We start from the raw sequence: 18,776 nt of genomic DNA on the forward strand, positions 1-18,776 counted from the left end.
ATTCTAATTGGAATAGAACCAGGAGGAACATTTGGAGAGGCAGCCAAAGGAGAAAGTGCATGTGGCCTAGGAGGTAAGCAGGCTGTCCAGATGTGTCCTATAAGGAAGGGGTTACTTTCCTGGTTTGAGCACCAGGCTGTGAAGTCTGGGCTTTAGTTTAGTTGGCTTAAAATTCAACTTTGCTAGAATGCAAGGTGACTGGCCTATTAGAGACTGACTCACAAGAATTATAGTCACAGAACACTCTAAACATTAGAATATAACTATTAAGCTTGTTAGTAAATTTTCTTCCTGCAGACTAGTCTGGACCAGTGACTCACACAGGGAAGGAGGTTGGGAGTAGAATTGGGGGTGGGAGCATGACCTTCCCTATTGAAAAGAAGCCTCAGTGTCCCTGGGAAAGCTGGTTACAGCTAAAGTCCACCCTCCCTTCTCCCTCTGCCTCTTACCTAACCTAGCCTGCCTTGTGATTCCGATAGTCCCTTCCAGGATGGCATGATGCCAGATTTAAAATTAGTATTTCTTTAGGAAGAGTGTAATTTGCTCAACAATATAGGAAAAAAAGGTAGAGAATCCTTGCCTTGGGCTGAAATTGTCCAATTTTTTCTCAACATTAGAATTATCTAAGGCGGGATGCCTGGGTGGCTCAGTTGGTTAAGTGTCTGCCTTGGGCTCAGGTCATGATCACAGGGTCCTGAAATCGAGCCCCACATTGGGCTCACTGCTCAGTTGGGGTGCCTGCTTCTCCCTCTCCCTCTGTCTCTCCCCCCGGTTTGTGCTCTCTCATTCTCAAATAAATAAAATTTTTAAAAAATCATTTCAGGCACTGACTTAAAATGATGTCTGGAATCCCTCCCCTGAAGATGGATTAAGTCATGGGTGGGGGCTTCACATGATGATGATTCTTATGAATCAAGTCACTGTCATCATTTTTTGCTGCTGCTGCTGTTGCTGTGTTTTTCTAAGGCACTTGTTCCCACTACCCTCCAGGAGACTCTCAGAACTCTCTGCCATTTCTCATGTAGTCCCAACACTTACCCCTTTATGGTAGAAGTGAGTGGCATACAGTAAAAACAAAGCAATCTTTACATTAGCCCAGACCCCAGAAATTAGACCTGCCCTTACTTCTGGTCCAAATACTCTATTTCAAGATTCTCCTGAGTGGTACTGGGAGAGGACTCGGTACTGTTTTCTTCAGCCCAATCAATTTATTCCCTTTCCATACCTGCTCCATCCAGAGCTGTGCACTATCCTAATTGACTCCGTGGCTTCCTATCTTGACCAGTAAAGCATGGCCCCCCAACCTCCACCCCTACTGGATCTTTCTCTTTTTCTTCCTCAAAGAGAGCTGTTCAGAATTTTAAACCTATTTTCTCCTGCCTATTCCCAAAACATTGTCACGATTTGTCATTCACTGTCAAGCATATCTAAGTGCAGGTAGTTAGGGGCCAGTTAGTGGCTTTTGGATCCTAAGAGAGGAAAAGGAGAGGAGGAGGGATTCTTATAGTAATTTGGCCTCTGAATGGGACAGCTAATACAAAATGAGAACATTTGCACTGAGATTAATCTCTGCTTGATATATCTCCTGAATTCTATTATGCTAAATAAGTAGGTCTCCTCTTCAGCCTTTAGTTATATTACACAAGACTACCTTTTACTGCCCTGGCTTTGGGAAAAGATCAAGCTGTCCCCTCCAGAAAAGGTAGGGAGGGGGGTGAGTTTAGGGAGAAAACCTCCTCCACCCCACTCACCTGCCTCTTCTATCTCCATACATATTTCCATATACTTATTTCTATAATACTCTGTGATTTTCCCAGATCTCCCTGAATCTACCCATGGCTCCCTAAACCCTACTCCTATAACCTTTGAAATTCCTACTTTATGATCACAAATTCTCCTATCTGCTCAATTGTGTCTCTAAATATCCCTTATATTTTTTGGCCTTAACTGCAATCTGGGGATATGCTTTCCCTGCAGCCTGTCAAAGATATCCAATTATCTTCTCATACTCTATGTACTTTGAAGTTGAAAAGTAGGGTCTGTGTCTCTTTGATTTCTAGAGATACTTCTGGACTGAGATTATGCCAGGCTTTCATAAAGTGCCCTGCTCATTTGAGGCATTCACATCTTCTATACTATCTTCTTTCTTTCCTCGTTCAACTCATTATTAATTGTTTGGCACCTTATTTACTGTCATCTTTTCTGCCCCTTGTCTGGCCCTCATTCTGGGTAACTTCAGCATCCATGAGAATTGTTCTTCTAGTGCCCTCAACAATTTCTCTTCTTCCCTCCACCTCATCCACCCACATTTCAGGCCCTGCCATTGCACAAACTGCTCAGATAAGTAGTTCATAAATCTCACCACCCAATCTCCCGTGTTTCCAAATTCTTCTCTCTTTCCCCTAGTTCCCATTTCTGCAATGTCTACAGGATCTCCAGGCTACAAATCCTTTTACTTTTCCCTTATCCATCAGCCCCCTCCTCCTTTTGCTTTTCTCCTTGACCATCTTTTATTCCCTAATCCATTACTTCATCGACACTGTCCTAAACTCCCTCCCTCCTGTCTATCTCATCTACCACCCCCATTATGCCTGCTGGTACCCCGTGTTTGAGCACTGCTAGAGAAGGACATTCTTATACCACTAGGGCCATGACTTCAGTCTTCAGTACCATCTCCCAAATTTATGTTTTTTCTAGTTAATGTCCTTTTTTAAAAAGATTTTATTTAGGGACGCCTGGATGGCTCAGCGGTTTAGAGCCTGCCTTCCACCCAGGGCATGATCCTGGAGTCCTGGGATCAAGTCCCGCATCGGGCTCCCTGCATGGAGCCTGCTTCTCCATCTGCCTGTGTCTCTGCCTCTCTCTCTCTCTCTCATGAATAAATAAATAATCAAAAAATATTTAAAAAATTAAATAAAAGATTTTATTTATTTGAGAGTGAGCAAGAGAGAGAAGGAACAGGATTAGGAGCAGAGGGAGAGAGAAGCAGACTCCCCTGCTGAGCAGGGAGCCCAAGGTGGGGCTCGGTTCCAGGACTCCAGGATCCTGACCTGATCCGAAGGCAGATGCTTAACAGGTTGAGCTACCCAGGCGCCCCTAGTCACTTCATATTCTTATTCTTCAGTGTGACTACTTTAAACTGGTTTCATTCTTTCTAAAACCACCCACGGCTCCCACTTCCTTACTCTCAGTTGACGATGTCACCTTGTGGTCTGCAGAATGGGACCCCAGAGATGTCCACACCCTAATTCCTGGAACATGTTAGGTCACATGGCAAAAGGGACTTTGTAGATGTGATTAACATTATGGGCTTTACTATAGAAAGAGTAGCTTGAATTATCCAGGTGGGCCCAATGTAGTCACACAAGTCCTTTAAAAGCAGGAAAATTTCTCTAGCTGAGGCAAAGAGATGCAGCAGGACGAGAAGTCAGAAAGATTCCAGTTGTGAGAAGGATTCCACACTCCGTTGCTGGCTCTGGGACAGCCTCTAGCTGGCTCTGGGACAGCCTCTAGCAAGGTGGCTCCCAGTTGACAGCCAGCAGAGCAACACAGAGACCTTGATCCTGCAGCGAGAGGGAACTGGATTCTGCTAACAGCCTGAATGGATCTGGAAGCTTGCCAGAGCCTACTGATAAGAGCCCTGCTTGTCGACACCTTGATTTCAGTCCTGGTGAAACCCAGAGCTGAGAAACCAGCAGAATCTGGAGGACTACTGACCTGCAGAATGGTGAGCTAATACCTTGTGTTGTTTCAAGCTAGTAAGTTTGTAATTTGTTACAGCAGCAAGTGAAAACTGATACACACCTCCAAACTCACAGAAAAATGGAAGCATGGAGAGCAAGAATTTTAACTTCTTAGAAGCAGTCTACAAACGTGATTCCCATGCTGCTTTTTTGCCCTTTTCCCTCCTGTGGTTGAGGAGCTGTTCCTCCTCAATTTCCTTAACACTTCATTCTCCTAGTTTCCCCCCCACCAGTTTTGTGTTTTCAGGCCCATCTGCAGTGTTCTCCTTTGCCAACCCTTTAATGTTGGGCCCTTTCTTGGACCTCTTCCCTTTTTACTCTGGACCCTATTTCCAGGCCGTCTCATTTTTTTCCCAGTGGCCTCCTCATTATCTTTCCCATGCTGACTATTCTAAAATTTATTTATTTATTTATTTTTTATTCTAAAATTTATATCTCCAGTTCCACTTATGTCATGGTCTCAGCATTCCAGGATGGAGCCCCACATTGGGCTTTCTGTGCTCATCAGAGAGTCTGCTTCTCCCTCTCCCTCTGCCCTCCCTCCCCATGCAGGTGCCCTTGTGCTCTCTCTCTCTCAAAACAAACAAACAAACAAACAAACAAACAAAAAACAAAACTATGCTCTTTGAAGCCAGAAGTACTGGTTTTATGCCCTAGTGATATCACTTACTTCAATGTGATCTTAGGAGAATAATAATCTCTCTTATCTTTGGTTACCTCCTATGAAGAGGAGGGGATTTTGAGTACCTACCTCATATCATTGGTTAAAGGATTAAATGAGATAATACAGCTTAGTCCCTGGCATATAATAAGTACTCAGTAAATCATAGGTGTTTGGTCTGGATGGGCCTGGCAAAAATGAGCATCTAAATTCCAAATCCAGAAGGTAAACAGCCTTATTCTCTAGTTGTTCTGGCTATCATTGTCTCTCCAATGAGACTATAGACCTCCTATGTCATGAACTCCTAGAACTGTCTTCTTAAGTTCTAATGTTGCTTATGTTGCTATTTTTAATTTCAAAAATAATACAGGTTTTCATAGAAAAATAGTCCAAAAGTACAAGTTTCTTCTTCACACTCTGCCCTTCTGTATCTCATTGTCACGAGGTAATATAGTTTGGTTCTGTATTTTTTTCATGGGAGTGGTGTTTGCCAAAAAAGGTGTGTGTGTCTGCCGTGTGTATTTTCCCTCTGCTCCTTCACTGCTTATATTTGTCACTAATAAGGACAGTTTTCCTTCCTTCCTTCCTTCCTTCCTTCCTTCCTTCCTTCATTGATTGATTTCAGATATAGAGAGAGCACATACACCAACAGGAGAGGCAGAGGGAGAGAGAATTTTAAGCAGACCCTGTGGTGAGCACAGAGCCCAACCCTGGGCTTGATCTCACAACCCTGAGATCATGACCTGAGCCAAAATCAAGAGTCAGACACTTAACCAATTGTGCCACCCACGCATCCCAACAAGGACAGTTTTCTAAAGTCAGAGCCTATGGGATTATTTTATTTTATTGCCTACATAATTTCCCATAACATGGAGTTACTTCACTATTGGTTTGTTTTGTTCATTTGTTTATTTCACTCATTGAATACTACATGACAGGCACTACACTGGACCCTGGAAAAAATCATAAATAATGCTGCAATAAACATTCTTATGCAAAAAAATTTTTTTTTCTTATGCAAAAATTTTTAAAGAAAACTTTCCATTGTGAGACTGATGTTTAGAAGATGCACATGGTGATTCTTAGATAAGCAGCATGGGCACAAAGTAGGAACTCAATAACCATTGTTGATTGAGTCAATGATTTAGGTTATGTCCAAAGTAGGAGTTATTATAAGGAGTTAAGTACTACAAATGTTTCCCTAACAATCAGTATGTTTTATCATAACAAAGAAATATCTATAAAATGATATTTACACTATGCATTGGTTTAGAAAAAATTGACAAGAACACGCTGGCCAGCTCTTTCCTTCCCGTAAAGCATTCAGCAACTATAATTTTTGGAAGGTGACTAAATCTAGTACTTAGGAAACTTTGATACATTGTAAGAACAAAAAGTTAAAAAAAAAATCTCTTTCTGTGAGAAGGACAAGTTACTATTTTTCACAACATAGAAATTAAGATGAATAACTTGCTTTCTCATATGTTAACAATGAATAAAATGTAAAAAGTTCATGCAACTCAATCACAATTACACCATTACATTTACTGGAGAATATTTAAGTGAATAATAAAATGACCTAATTATTTATTTCATAATATTTAAATCAAGGCACATTAATAACCACAAATCCAGAACTATCCATTAAACAGCCTTCCATACATGGGATGCCTGGTGGTTCAGCAGTTGGGTGAACCTTTGGCTTAGGTCATGATCCTGGGATCCAGGATCGAGTTCTGCATCGGGCTCCTGTGGAGAGCCTGCTTCTCCCTCTGCCTATGTCTCTGCCTCTCTCTCCTTCAGTCTGTGTCTCTCATGAATAAATAAGCAAATCTTTAAAAAGAAAAGAAAAGAAAACAACAACAAAAAAACAGCCTTCCATACAAAGAGGGGCCCTCCCCAGATGGAGCTGCAAGATTTACTTCATATAGCAAGACAGCAGGATGTCAGGCTTTGTTCTGAGCTTTTTAAATTTCATCCTTGTGTATAGGCCCAAAAGCCCACAACATCATTTTTTGAGAACTGTAGAAAACTTTATACTTCTCTCCATAATGTCCAAATACTTGAACCTTATAGGATATTCACCCAAACTTGCTTGTGGCTATGCATTAGAATGCAGTCCCTTTGTGTTACCAATGGACAGGATATTCAAGCTTCTGATTAGGTCTGTGATTCTCTACAAAAAAAAAAATGTTGGTTTGAATATCCATTTACTTTGACTGCATCCCAGCAAACTAATCTATTTGCTATTGTCCTCTGGGCAAGATGCCTAGGCTTTGTAAAATTGAACATGAACTCCTCCTGAAAAGGAAAGATGAACCCAAGGAAAATAAACTTCAATTGTTGGTGTTCTCTTCTGGGTTCTTACCTTTCTGTAGTTTTTTTGTTGTTGTTGTTTTGTTTTGTTTTTTTAAGATTTATTTATTTATTTGAGAGAGAAAAAGAGAGAACAGGGCATTGGCAGAAGCAGAGGGAGAAGGAGAGAGAATCTCAAGCAGACTCCCTGAGAAGAAGTGAGCAGAGGAGGAGCTCCATCCCACAACCCCTAGACCATGACCTGAGCTGAAACCAGAGTTGGAAGGCTGAACCGACTGAGCCACCCAGGTGCCCCTTACTTTTCTGTAGCTTTAAATGAGTGCATTTTCACCACAGTGATGCCAAACCTTTGATTAATTTTGGGAGCCTCTTCTTTTGGGGGAAACTTCTGATGTGGCCTCTTATACTTATGTGCTTTGGTACTGCCCTGCATATTTTTTCATTAGAGTGGTTTTTAATTACCATAGATAAAGGGTTGTTTACTTTCATGATTTCTGCGATAGGCACCTAGAGCTGCCTCTGGATTATTTTTGTTTTATTATATAGAATCACCCACAAGCCAGTGCAAATTCTAATCATTACCAATCATTACCCTGTCCAGAAGTAGAAAACAAACATAAAATAATCGTCATTTAAATTCAATCAAGGTTTGGCCACATTCTAATCCATCCTAGTTAGAATCTGAGACTGACCTTGTTTACTTTGAAAACTGCCCAGCAGGTGTATGAATAGCAACTCCAAGAAACCTAGAGCCTTGACCATTTTTTAAGAAGGCAACACCCTTCTAAAAACATAACTGCTGAGCTCATCAAAGAAACCGCAGGCCCCAGCGCCCTGTGCTCCAAAAGCTGCGGAAGAGCGCAACGTTCACTTGAGCAAAGAACTACTCTTTCAACTGTTTATTTTGGTTACGGTCGCTTGTCCTTAAAGAGAAGCAAATCAATTAACAGGACGAATGACATGGTAGTTAGTCACCGAAGGGAAAGTATTATTAGCCTCATTAACTTGGAGCACCCTTCCAGCTCACACCTAGAGTTAGCCGTCCAGCGGACTAACCCTGCCAGGCCACCCCGGGAGGTTTGGAACCCCACCTCCGCGACGCAGGCCTGGGCAAACACCCTTGGAATAACCGCTGACGTCCCCAAGCCCACCCACGCCCAAGTCAGGAAGCCGTTCCTGAATAAGGCAAGGTGTGGGCGCGGGGGAGGGGGGGAGGGTGATCCCTTCCCGGCCCCATCCTTAAAAGTTGCCGGGAGTGGCACCCAAAGAACTTTCCCCAGATTGAGCTCGGCCACGGGTGCGGGAGGTCTGCTCCGGGCCCTGGGGCTCTCCGCCGGGAGCCAATCGGCCCTGCCTGCCAAGCCCCTCCTTCCCTGCACCTTTAGTGGCTGAGCCCCGGGAGAGTCGGCTGGGGTTTCTCCTTAAGAAGTCGCACCGGTTTGTCGAGCTCTGCTCGGCGCCTTGGACAGCCACGGCAGCGGGAGCGGGCGCTGCCGCCACCCGGCCGGGTGAGTCACTGTTTGGAAATGGAGTGGGCGGGCGAGGGTGTGAGAGAATGAATGATGTCAGGAGCGCGCAGGGCGGCGGGCGGGGAGAGCGGGCTGCCGGGCCGCGGTAAACACCGAGCGCCGCGCCGCGCCGCGGGCCGAGCGGGCGGGGAGACCCCGCCCTCGGCGCGCACGGAGCCGTCCTCGGCCGCCGAGCCCGGCCGTGCTGCAGCGCCGCGGGCAGCGGCCTCGGGGGCGGCGGCCGCGGGAGGCAGCGGGAGGCAGCGGGAGAGCGGGAGAGCGGGGCCGCGGCGCGCACGGACAGACCCCCGAGCAAACTTTCTAGCGGCTTCGGTGCGGGGGGCGGGGGGTGGCTGCGGCGGCGGGCTCCGTCCCCCGGCCGAGTCCGCGCCTGGGAGCCGGTGCCTCCGGGCTGGCAGCGGCGGGAGCCCCAGCTGGGAGCGGTAAGGAGCGCCCGGAGGGGCCGGCGCGGAGGTGGGGCGGGGGGGGGGGTGGACTGGGCAGAGGAGCGCGCGCCGGGCGCCGCGCGGGGAGGGGGAAGGTGGGTGGCGAGCGCGGACGTGGCTCTAATTCGGCCCCCGCGCGCCCCGCCCGCCCCAGGGCATCCTTGGTCCGTGTTGCCTGGGAAGGGGGTTGGCTGTGTGGCTGAGTCTCCTTGCGCTGAGCTTTCGTCTCATTCATTTGCAACCATTTTTCGGGGTAACTCGGTCCTGGCGTGGAAAGGACCCAGATTAAACCATACCTTGTCCAAGCCACTCGGGAGGGCAGGACTGAAGTTCAGAAGGTGGAGGAGGGACGGTCTTGCTCTCTTCCGAGAGCCACTTACTGACGATGTGTGAACAGCAGTAGTCCAGCCCTGGGCTGCCCACCCTCAAACCTTGGCATCCCCGAGCCACTCCGCTCAAGGAAAAGGGAGGGTTGGCTTCTCCGCGCGGATGGGTGGGCATGGACCCGTCTACCCCTCCCAGATCCGGATCGTCGTCAATAACCCGCGGCCACCTCTTGAAACAACTCGGATGTGCTGTAATCTTTTATTTCTATTTTCAATCTTTGCCGTTCTTCCGTTTCATCTTGTCTGCTCTAATATGACCTCAAAACGTTTTGACGTTTATGCTACATTTTGAAGAGCTTCGACTGTGCAGTGACTCTAGGTTGGGCATGGATTTTGAATGTGAACTTTGCAAATCCTTGGCGTCACTCTTAGTCTCATCTATTAACGGTAGGTTCTAAGTTCTGTTAAACATTGACTCAGTAAAATGGGACTGTAACTACAGATGATAGGTCTCTCTCGCTTTAAAACCCTCATTACTCTCATAGTGTCTGGCACAAAGCAGACCCCAACAAATTGTAACTGTTTACATATAAATAATGGTGTATTCCAGAGCTGGCATGGCTGACAACCAATTAATGTCCACAAAATTTCCTGCCTATAAACCTGGTGGGCTGAGGTTCAGCCTGGGAAATCCTTTGGCAAGTTCCTTGGATCTTCAGGAAGTTAAGCATTTCGTTGTGGATACCTGAAAGGCTTTTGGTTGCAACCCGGTTTCACTGGAACTGTCGATTGCTGTTTAAACTGAGAGCAACCAGTGAAAAGTGACAAACCTAGAATTTGCAGGAAGACTGGACAGATGGAAAACTCTAACCTTAACCTTTTTTAAATTTTTTTCTCCAAATAGGCAGTACGGAATTTCCTTTTTATAGTCCTTTCCTTGATTTGTCCCTTGTCTTACCTCACAGTAGTCTTCTGGTTGAAGTGTTGTTTTACGAGTTAATATTTAATTTGGTTTCTTTAGTTTTCATTTTTAAGTAAAGCCGGTTGACTTAGGAACCTGGAGGGAAATACTGGACACCTTTGGGTTGCTGCCTCCTGGCCTCAGTTTCTCTTCTCCTGGGATCTTACAAAAGCCCGAGGAACTATTTGGAAGGATAGGAAGTATTTGCTTGGCTGTTATTGGAAAGATTTGTTCTTAACCATATCTACAACAGCTTTTAGGGTTAAAGGTCACAGGTTTTTAATACCACCTGATGTGGAAAGGTCTTGGGGGCCTTGGAATCCAGGAGGCTATCTGGTGGTAACTTACTTGCCATATTTGAGCAAGTGACTTAAACTCTGGAAATTGGGGAGGACTTTAAACAAAATATGGGGCAAAATAGGATTAATCTTACATCTATTAAAATATACAATGGAATACAAATGGGAACTTTCTTTTTTAAAGAAGTGATACTTTTAGGGTTTTTTTGGGAGAAAGTGACAATTACTGAGAATTTTAGATAGTTTTGGATGAGAGTAGCCTACCCACCTTAGTTCTCTTATGGAGGAATTGAAGCCTCTAACCTGAACTATCACATTTATTCACTTCATTCAGTTGTTAAACATTTAGTGAGAAGCTACTATATTCTAGCCACTACAGTAGGTACTAGTGATGCTAACATGAAGATTTTGTAACTGTCCTTGAAGCTTCCGGTCCAGTAGAGAGCGCCCCTCACCTTGATGATGGGGTGGGGTGGCGGGGGGAGGGAAGGAGCAAAAAAGGCGGAAAGGATGGGGAATTGGGAGGAAACCAGAAGTGAGTAGGCTCCCTCCTGTAAGCTGCCTCCTACTGGTAACACAAGATCTAGTGGCTTTACAATGAGTCCTGAATTGGGGCTCATACATTCTTATGAGGCTGAACAATGCAAATATGCCTTGCTTTGCCCAATAAAAATATTAGAGATAGACCATTAAGAAAAGTGTGTTTTTAAAGATTTTATTTATTTATTTGAGAGAAAGAAAGAGCAAGCGAGCATGAGCGAGTGGGAGAGCACAAGCTAGGGGGAAAGGCATAAAGAGAGAGGGTGAAGCAGACTCCTCACTGAGCAGTGATCCTAATACGGGGCTTGATCCCAGGACTCTGGGATCATGAACTGAGCCGAAGGCAGACACTTAACCAACTGAGCCAACCAGATGCCCCCATTAAAATAATCTAAATGAACCCCAGAACAAACTTGCTTAAATGTAATCTGAAGGGTAAATTCAGCTAAGCCAACATTTATTTACTGTGAGCAAAGCACTGTGGTAGATTTTTGAGAAGATAATCACTGTGTGAGAATATTCCAACTTATTACATTTTCCCCGTATAATAAGTAGTATATTACTTATGGAAGTTTAAAAGTACAGATTAAACAAACCAGCAGTCACCCAGAAAATCACTTAATGTTCTATCCTCAAATTCTTTTTCACCTCTGTAAAAACATACGACACAGAAAGCTAACATGTATTAAGAACACTGATTTGGAGAAATAACTTTCCTGAAGCTGCACTGCTAGAAAGCCATTCTCTACATAACTGAGTTTGTTTCCTACACACTGTTTTCTAACTTGTTTTTTTCATCCAGATACGGACATCTTTATCACTAAAATACTCCTATACAGCAGCTTTTATAGTTCTCTATTATATGGCTGCATCCCAACTGAACCAGGCCCTTGTTTTGGGACAGTTTGTTTCCAGTTTTACTATTTTAAGCAACTCTGCAGTAAGTATCTTTCTAGCTATATCTAAGTGTATATCCATGATGATTTTAGTAATTTTGCATTTTAAAAAGTGAATTATAGGGCACCTAGGTGGCTCAGTGGTTGAGCATCTGCCTTTGGCTCAGGTCGTGATCCCAGGGTCCTGGGATCGAGTTCCGCATCGGGCTTCCCATGGGGAGCCTGCTTCTCCCTCTGCCTAAGTCTCTGCCTCTCTCTGTGTGTGTCTTTCATGAATAAATAAAATCTTTTAAAAAAATGAATTGTGATGTTTAAAGTAGCTGCCTTTTTTTTTTTTTTTTTTTTACCATTCTTACTCAGGATTAGAAAACTTTCTCTTTAAAATGTAAGAGTTTGAATTTGTGTTCCTTTAGTGTTTCTCATAAGATTTCAGCAATAGGATCAACATTCTCTGTGGAGCTGCACAATAGGTCAGTAGCTCATTACGCAAGGGATTTATCTGATGAAAACAGAACACACAGGCTTTCTTAAAGAGATATTTGGCCTTGTATTTTGTTCTTAGCCATAAAGCTAAACTTTTGCGGGCAAATAGAGCAGAATGGAGGAATGCTAATTTTGCCAGGTAGCTCTCTAAAAGAAATTCTTCTACAGTTTGCCTTTTGAGTACCCAGTAAGATGGACAAATTAAAAACTTCAGACATTGCATTTAGCAGATTTCTAACTACACTAGGTTTAGACTAAGCTCCATCACTTTTAAATAGGTCACCTTTTTAAAAACCTTATGAGTTTGTTGTTTGATCTCTTGAAAAGCATATCATTGGTAAGACATTTTGGGGTTGATTTAATGGAAGTGCAATAAATTTCCATTATAGGTATAAAGCATTTCTTCATTTAAGGATCCTCAAGTTTTATTATAATATCATACCCTCTTTGCTACCCTGAGGCAAAATTTAAATTTGGTTTGGGTTTATATTTCCATTTCCAGGGCTGGTTACTTTATCCTCACAGTTTTGATAAAGGATGTTGGATTATGAGTAGTGGTCAGTTTACCTTCTTTGTACAGAAACTTAGTTCGATTTATTAATTGCTAACAACAACTTGTAATTCAAAGCAGAATGTAAAGAAACAGGTAATAGAATGAAAGTATAAAAGGGAGGGTGCCTGGGTGGTTCAATCAGTTAAGCATCTGTCTTAGGCTTAGGTCATGATCCCTGGGTTCTGGGACTGAGCCACACATCAGGCTCTCTGCTCAGCAAGGTGTCTGCTTTGCTGTCTCCTTCTGTCCTTCCTCTCCCCCGCCCCGTCTCCCACTTGTGCTCAAGTGTACAAAGGGTAAGCTGTTATTTGCAGATTGGTTTTCCCTATTACCAAACTCTAATTTGATGATTTGCTTCTCATTTAAGATTCAGGTGTACAGTTTTGTTAGTTTGATCACATCACTTAAGACTTTCAAACCAAACTTGGCATAGTCATAGATTTTTTTTAAAAAGAAGCACCAAATGGATTGAGTGTTCTGTATGTACATCTTTTCTTTCAATATACCCCTCCATACTGGTAAAAAAAAAAAAAAAAAAAAGAATAAAACCACATATGGAAATTGTTAAAGAGGAGGGGATGAAAGGAAATGAAAGGTAACAAATTCAAAGCAAGAGTGGCAGAAAAGACAGCCAGCTACTAAAAGTCAAATCAGGTGAAAGAGTCTGGAAGGACCCCTTCAGGTAAATGTCACTTCTCTGGTAGTGCTTGCGCCGAGGTTCATTTATGTGATACCTTTCACCTGTGGAAAGAAAGCTGCCTGGTTATCAGGGCTAGCCTTAGGCAGACTTGAGAAGGAAGTGAGATACCCACCTTCCAGCATCCTTGACTCTTATGTTTATCCTAGCAGTACTCACTTCTAGAAAGTCTCAATGAGTAGCTGAATAAAGGCAAATTGCTATCCAACTGAAGCTGTGGAACTAGAGGTATCCTATTTATGGAGAATTGGGGGATGTGTGTCTACCCCCTGGAATTTAATTACCTCTTTTTATTAAGATGATTAGAAATGTAAAATACATGATAAGAATTAAACTTTTTTTTTTTTAAGATTTTATTTATTTATTCATGAGAGACAGACAGGCAGAGGGAGAAGCAGGCTACATGCAGGGAGCCTGATGGGGGACTCGATCCCGGGACTCCAGAATCACATCCTGGGCCAAAGGCAGGCACTAAACCACTGAGCCACCCAGGGATCCCCAAGAATTAAACTCTTGAAAAGCTTTTTCACAAATAGGAAGGAACTGAAAGGAGGAGGAGCCCTGAAGGTGGAAAGACCACTGCAGAAGCAAGGATGGGAATGTGGCAGAGGCAACTCTATGCCCTCTGGAGGATCACACCCAATCCTGAGGCTACTGGGGATTGGCTCCTCCTCTTGGAACTGGGGTCCTGTGTGATCCTGGAGGGGCTGGCCTGGCAGGCGTGAAAACGTATGTCAGAGGCCTTCTTTGGCCTGTTCCACGATGAGATCCATCCTGGGAAGACACCTCTTAACACACACTCCACTGGACAGGGTTAAGAATTACTTTAAATAAGTAATTCTGATCTAACATCTACATAAAATGTAAAGGAATGAGTTTTCATTTAGGGGTAGAGAAGTGGGGCAAAGCAATACATGATTTTGGATCATGGACCACTTAACTAATTGAGGTGCCTTGGAGGCATACCTTTAGATGGCAGTCCATCTCCAAAGAGAAGTGGAGACCTCTCAGGAAAATGCTTGTGGCAGTAGTTGACCATGAAGCCAAACCTTTAAAACAGAACTGGTCCTCCAAGCTTTATCACACCCAGAAGCTGGACGTAATCCGGTAAAATAGTAATGGTTAAATAATGGGAGAGACTCTGAGATAGTATTTTAAAATCTACATTAGAACCTCTCTTCATCTTCAGACTGACCTGCAAAATAGAAACTGTGAGCTCTCCACTGTGGAGGTAGGGAAACCATTTTTAGAAAGGTTAACATACTCAAGACTGCAGAGCTGGTAGGAAGTAGAGCAAGGGTTTGAAGTGAGAGTCAGATGATTCTAATGCCATGCACTGCCTGATATCCCTCAAGACTTTCTGTAATCTTCCCATTGACTTTGAAGATATGGTAGTTTGGGGGCGGATAATATATTTTTATATGGGATTGTATGTTTACTACCCCATCTTCTGGGATACTTATCTGGTCTGTGCTGCTTTAAGATCATGAAGTAGCCAGAGGGATGAACACACATAGGGTTAGGCCCACCTGGGCAAATGCAAATCTGAGAAAACAGTAGCAGCTGTATGAAATATAAGGCCTCAGGGCTTCCTAAAGAAAGACACACTTATCGGGGAGGAAGTGGGATGTTGTGGGTCCCAACACCCCTCCTCCCCACTAGGTGACCTTGGGCAGCTTCCTTAGATGAACCTCCATTTCCTGGCGGTAAAAAGGGAATAAAATATTTACTTCATAAGGTGACCATAAGACCTATGGAACTTTGTGAGTAAAACACTGAGGGTAATGCTTGGTTCGTATACCTACTCAATGGCTTAGCTTTCATTATTTATTTATTTATTTATTTATTTATTTATTTATTTATTTATTGCATACAGGCTACATCTCTAACTTTTAAAACAAAATGTTCAATCTGATTATCTCAAAAATCAAATGATTTCTTATTTCTTTTATAATAGAATAGCCATTTGTCACATCATGCCTATATTGGTAGGGTCCTGTCCTTTACCCTTCCCTCATCCTTCTTATGGGGGTTAAAATAAAATCATTGAAGTTGTTTGTACACTGCCATTGAATTCAAGAACTTTCGTAAGAAGTGTATAACATCAGCTGTGAATGCTGAAAAGCTTTCAAAGCAGCAATCACAATATGCCAGCCCTCTCAGCAGATGCTGCGAGCGTTAATGTAGCACAACTGTTACTGTGCCTTACAGAGCTCAGCCTTCTGAGGGGTATTGTACCATGAACACCACTGTCCCAGAAAATGCCTGGGGCCATTAAGAATCACAGACCCCACTGTCTTCCCCGATGCTGTGAGTCTTTCTTTAGGAGGCCCTGAGACGGTTTATTTCACACAGCTGCTAGTGTTTTCTGATATTTGCATTTGTTCTGCAAGTTGTTTAAGGTCCAGTTGTGACCACCCCAGTAGCTACCAAACTTTAATAGTAAGAGAGGGTATTGTTTTTATTAAATTATATGTGTGTGTGTATAGGAATATATCCTCTTTGATGGATTGATTAGTGCTGAAAAATACACTAATAGTGGAATATAGTTTGGCCAGTTATAAGCAGCAAGAAGGAACACTTAAAATTGTATTTACCAAACACTTAAAGCACTCAGTATTTGCCAGGATGTTTTTCTGAGCACTTATAACTTATTTACTTCTCCTCCAGACACTCTGAGGTGTATTTTATTGTCCCCATTTTAAAGATGCCCTTTCAAGACAGAAAGATTAAGTCACTTGCCTAAGGTCACACAGCTGGTACAAGGCAGAGTTGGGTTTTGAAAGCAGACAGTTTGGCCGCAGAGTCAAACCACCAAACTGTTGATTGTAGAATCTAGGATGTATCTCACAACTTAAACATCACACCTGTCCAAACATGCCATCAAATCCCTGTGATTTACCATGTGGAGGATTAAACCAGGTCCTGTATTTCAGTATAAGTATTGAAAGATGGCGATGCTTAATTTTCAATGTGGTATTGTCAATCTTCTTTTTTTAAGATTTTATTTATTTGGGGGGGGGCAGAGGGAGGGGGAGAAGCAGACTCCGCACTGAACAGGGAGCCCAATGCAGGGCTCAATCCCAGAACCCCGAGATTGTGACCTGAGCTGAAGGCAGATGCTTAACGCACTTGAGCCACCCAGACGCCCCTCAAATGTTTTTCTCTGAAAATTTCTGAGTGTTTGGTCAGGTTTGGTGCTGAGTCTGGGAAAGAGGTGAATTCTTCCATTTCCCTGATTGGTGCACTCAGCTCAGCAAGAAGATGATCTGCAGTCTTATACCTGCTACTCTAATGATACTTATTTTTTAAGTTTTAGAGCTTTCACCTATTATAAAATAGTTGAGAGCCCTACTGGGGGAGAGTAGCTTGTACATGTGAGGTTTCATTGACTGTTTTCCAATTAGTATTGGAGATGGTGGTAAGCAGAAAAATGGCCCCTCAAAGGTTTCACATCCTAATCTCCAGAATCTGTGTATCCCTTATATTATACGGCAAGAGGGAATTAAGGTTGCTCATCTGCTGAGGTTACCATGCAGAGATTCGCCTGGATTATCAGGTTGGACACAGTGAAAAAGAGAAGCACAAGAGTCAGAACCAGAGGGTCAGAACTAGTAGAACTTTGAGTTGAAAAAACTCAGAGGACCATTGCTGGCTTTGAAGATGGAAGGGGGGCCACGAGCCAAGGAATGTATGCAGTTTCTAGGAGCTGGAAAAGGCAGGGAAATAGATTCTCCCTTATGGCCTCCAAAAAGGAATGCAGCCCTGCTGACACTTGGATTCTAGCCCAGTGCAACTCATTTTGTACTTCTGACCTCCAGAACTGTAAGAAAATAAATGTGTGTTGTTTAAGCCACTAAATTTTTGGTAACTTGTTACCGTAGCAAAAGGAGACTAATAGAGTTACCAGAACAAGCTGCATTTGGATCTGTTCCTTAGGCCAGCCCTGGGAAAGCTGTTTATTAATCTGTTGATTTATTGTTATGAGCATATCAGGTGTAGCAAGTGTTTACATTTGGGGGGCTATCCTGTTTTATATGCAAAATTAACCACTTTAGGGGTAGAGGAGTTAACTTTTGACAATTCATTTTGATAAATGACATCATTTTTTACACCTAGCAGATGTTTAAAACGACAGTAAGTACCAAGGTTTCAGCAAAAAAAAAAAAAAAAAAAAAAGTCCATGGGTTTTGGAGCAAGTTGCACCACTTTGGGCCTTTTTCCATCAGAGCTGCTGGGCAGAAATGTGGCTCTGCATTGCACATAGTGGTCCTCATCACCCTGCATTTGCTTGGGGGTGAGATGATAGTCCAGATGTGGTGGGTATTATCACTTGAGCTTTGATTCCAGATTCCCTTTAGTTTTTTAAAATTTACTCTTTGCTTATATAGCAATGTTAATATGAATTCTCTGAGAGCAGGGACACATCTATGCAAGGACTTTCCAAACTATAATGAATTAAATAAAAGACGGTTTTGTTCATTGGATCATCTGTAATAAGTATCCAGAGGGTTATAGGCCTCCCAAGTGGTGATATCTTGGAGTTGAAGCATTAATTATTTAAATTAAAAATAATAACTTTAATGGATGAGGTTACTTTTTTTTTTTTTTTTTTTAAAGGAATCCTCCAATAATCTTACCTTGTAGCTGGGAGACAACTTCCATTAATTGAGGGTCTCTCCTTTGTACAATGTAGAAATAGCAGCGTAAGGAATAAAATCTTGAGTATTTCCCTGTATTAAAAAATGAAAGCTCATGTAAGATTTTTAAAAATAATTTTAAAGAAATATGGGTGGAAAATTACCTGGATGGCATAAATATATATTTGGCAGTTTCTAGGGGGAAGAGACTGCCTTATGTAAAAATACTTTAAAAATTAGAAACTCGTAAGACCACAGAAATAGGACATTTTCATATTTGCATTTCCTTTAAATATATCCTTTTTAGATTTGGAGTCACTTTGTTAGTTTAGGAGGGAAATTATAGATGTATAAAAAATAGGATTGGATTGATTTCCTCTTATAAATGAAGATTTGGAAAAAACAATGTAGAGGAAAGAGCGTTTCAGTCTGTATTCTAAAATGCTCTGGGAGGAGATTTTTTCTAGGTTCTGTAGGAACTTCTTGAGTCCTGTCCTGGGGGATGCAATGTTCCTATACAACTCTTGACTCATTTGCTTGCATTTTATCCTCATCAAGTAATTCCTGGTTAATAGTTTGCTTTTTCCTGTCAATATCTCTATAGCAGAATGAGGTTGTCTAGGTTATGTAAGAGGCCTAGTAACCTTTGCTAGTACCAGAAGGTATCTATCCTACCTCCTAACCATCATTGATAAGTTAATGGATTG

The 18,776-nt window shown here is 42.7% G+C and overlaps 1 protein-coding gene across 22 annotated transcripts in view; it reads left to right on the top strand.

Moving 5' to 3' along the window:
• The window catches only part of SGMS2 (sphingomyelin synthase 2), a 130,564-nt gene that overhangs the window by 40,223 nt on the left and 71,565 nt on the right, over positions 1-18,776 (top strand). For 4 of the 22 annotated variants that reach the window (XM_072809930.1, XM_072809936.1, XM_072809932.1 and 1 more), the window contains exon 1: positions 6,806-8,228. The exons of 10 other annotated variants lie outside the window; for them this stretch is intronic. The gene's annotated coding sequence lies outside the window, so the exon portion shown is untranslated. Of the gene's footprint in view, positions 1-6,805; positions 8,229-8,490; positions 8,672-8,899; positions 9,448-18,776 lie in introns of those variants that run through there. 8 more of the 22 variants (XM_072809929.1, XM_072809934.1, XM_072809931.1 and 5 more) reach the window with 2 other exon arrangements.

Source organism: Canis lupus, chromosome 33 (genome assembly GCF_048164855.1).
Source record: "Canis lupus baileyi chromosome 33, mCanLup2.hap1, whole genome shotgun sequence".
NCBI classification, from domain to species: Eukaryota; Metazoa; Chordata; class Mammalia; order Carnivora; family Canidae; genus Canis; species Canis lupus.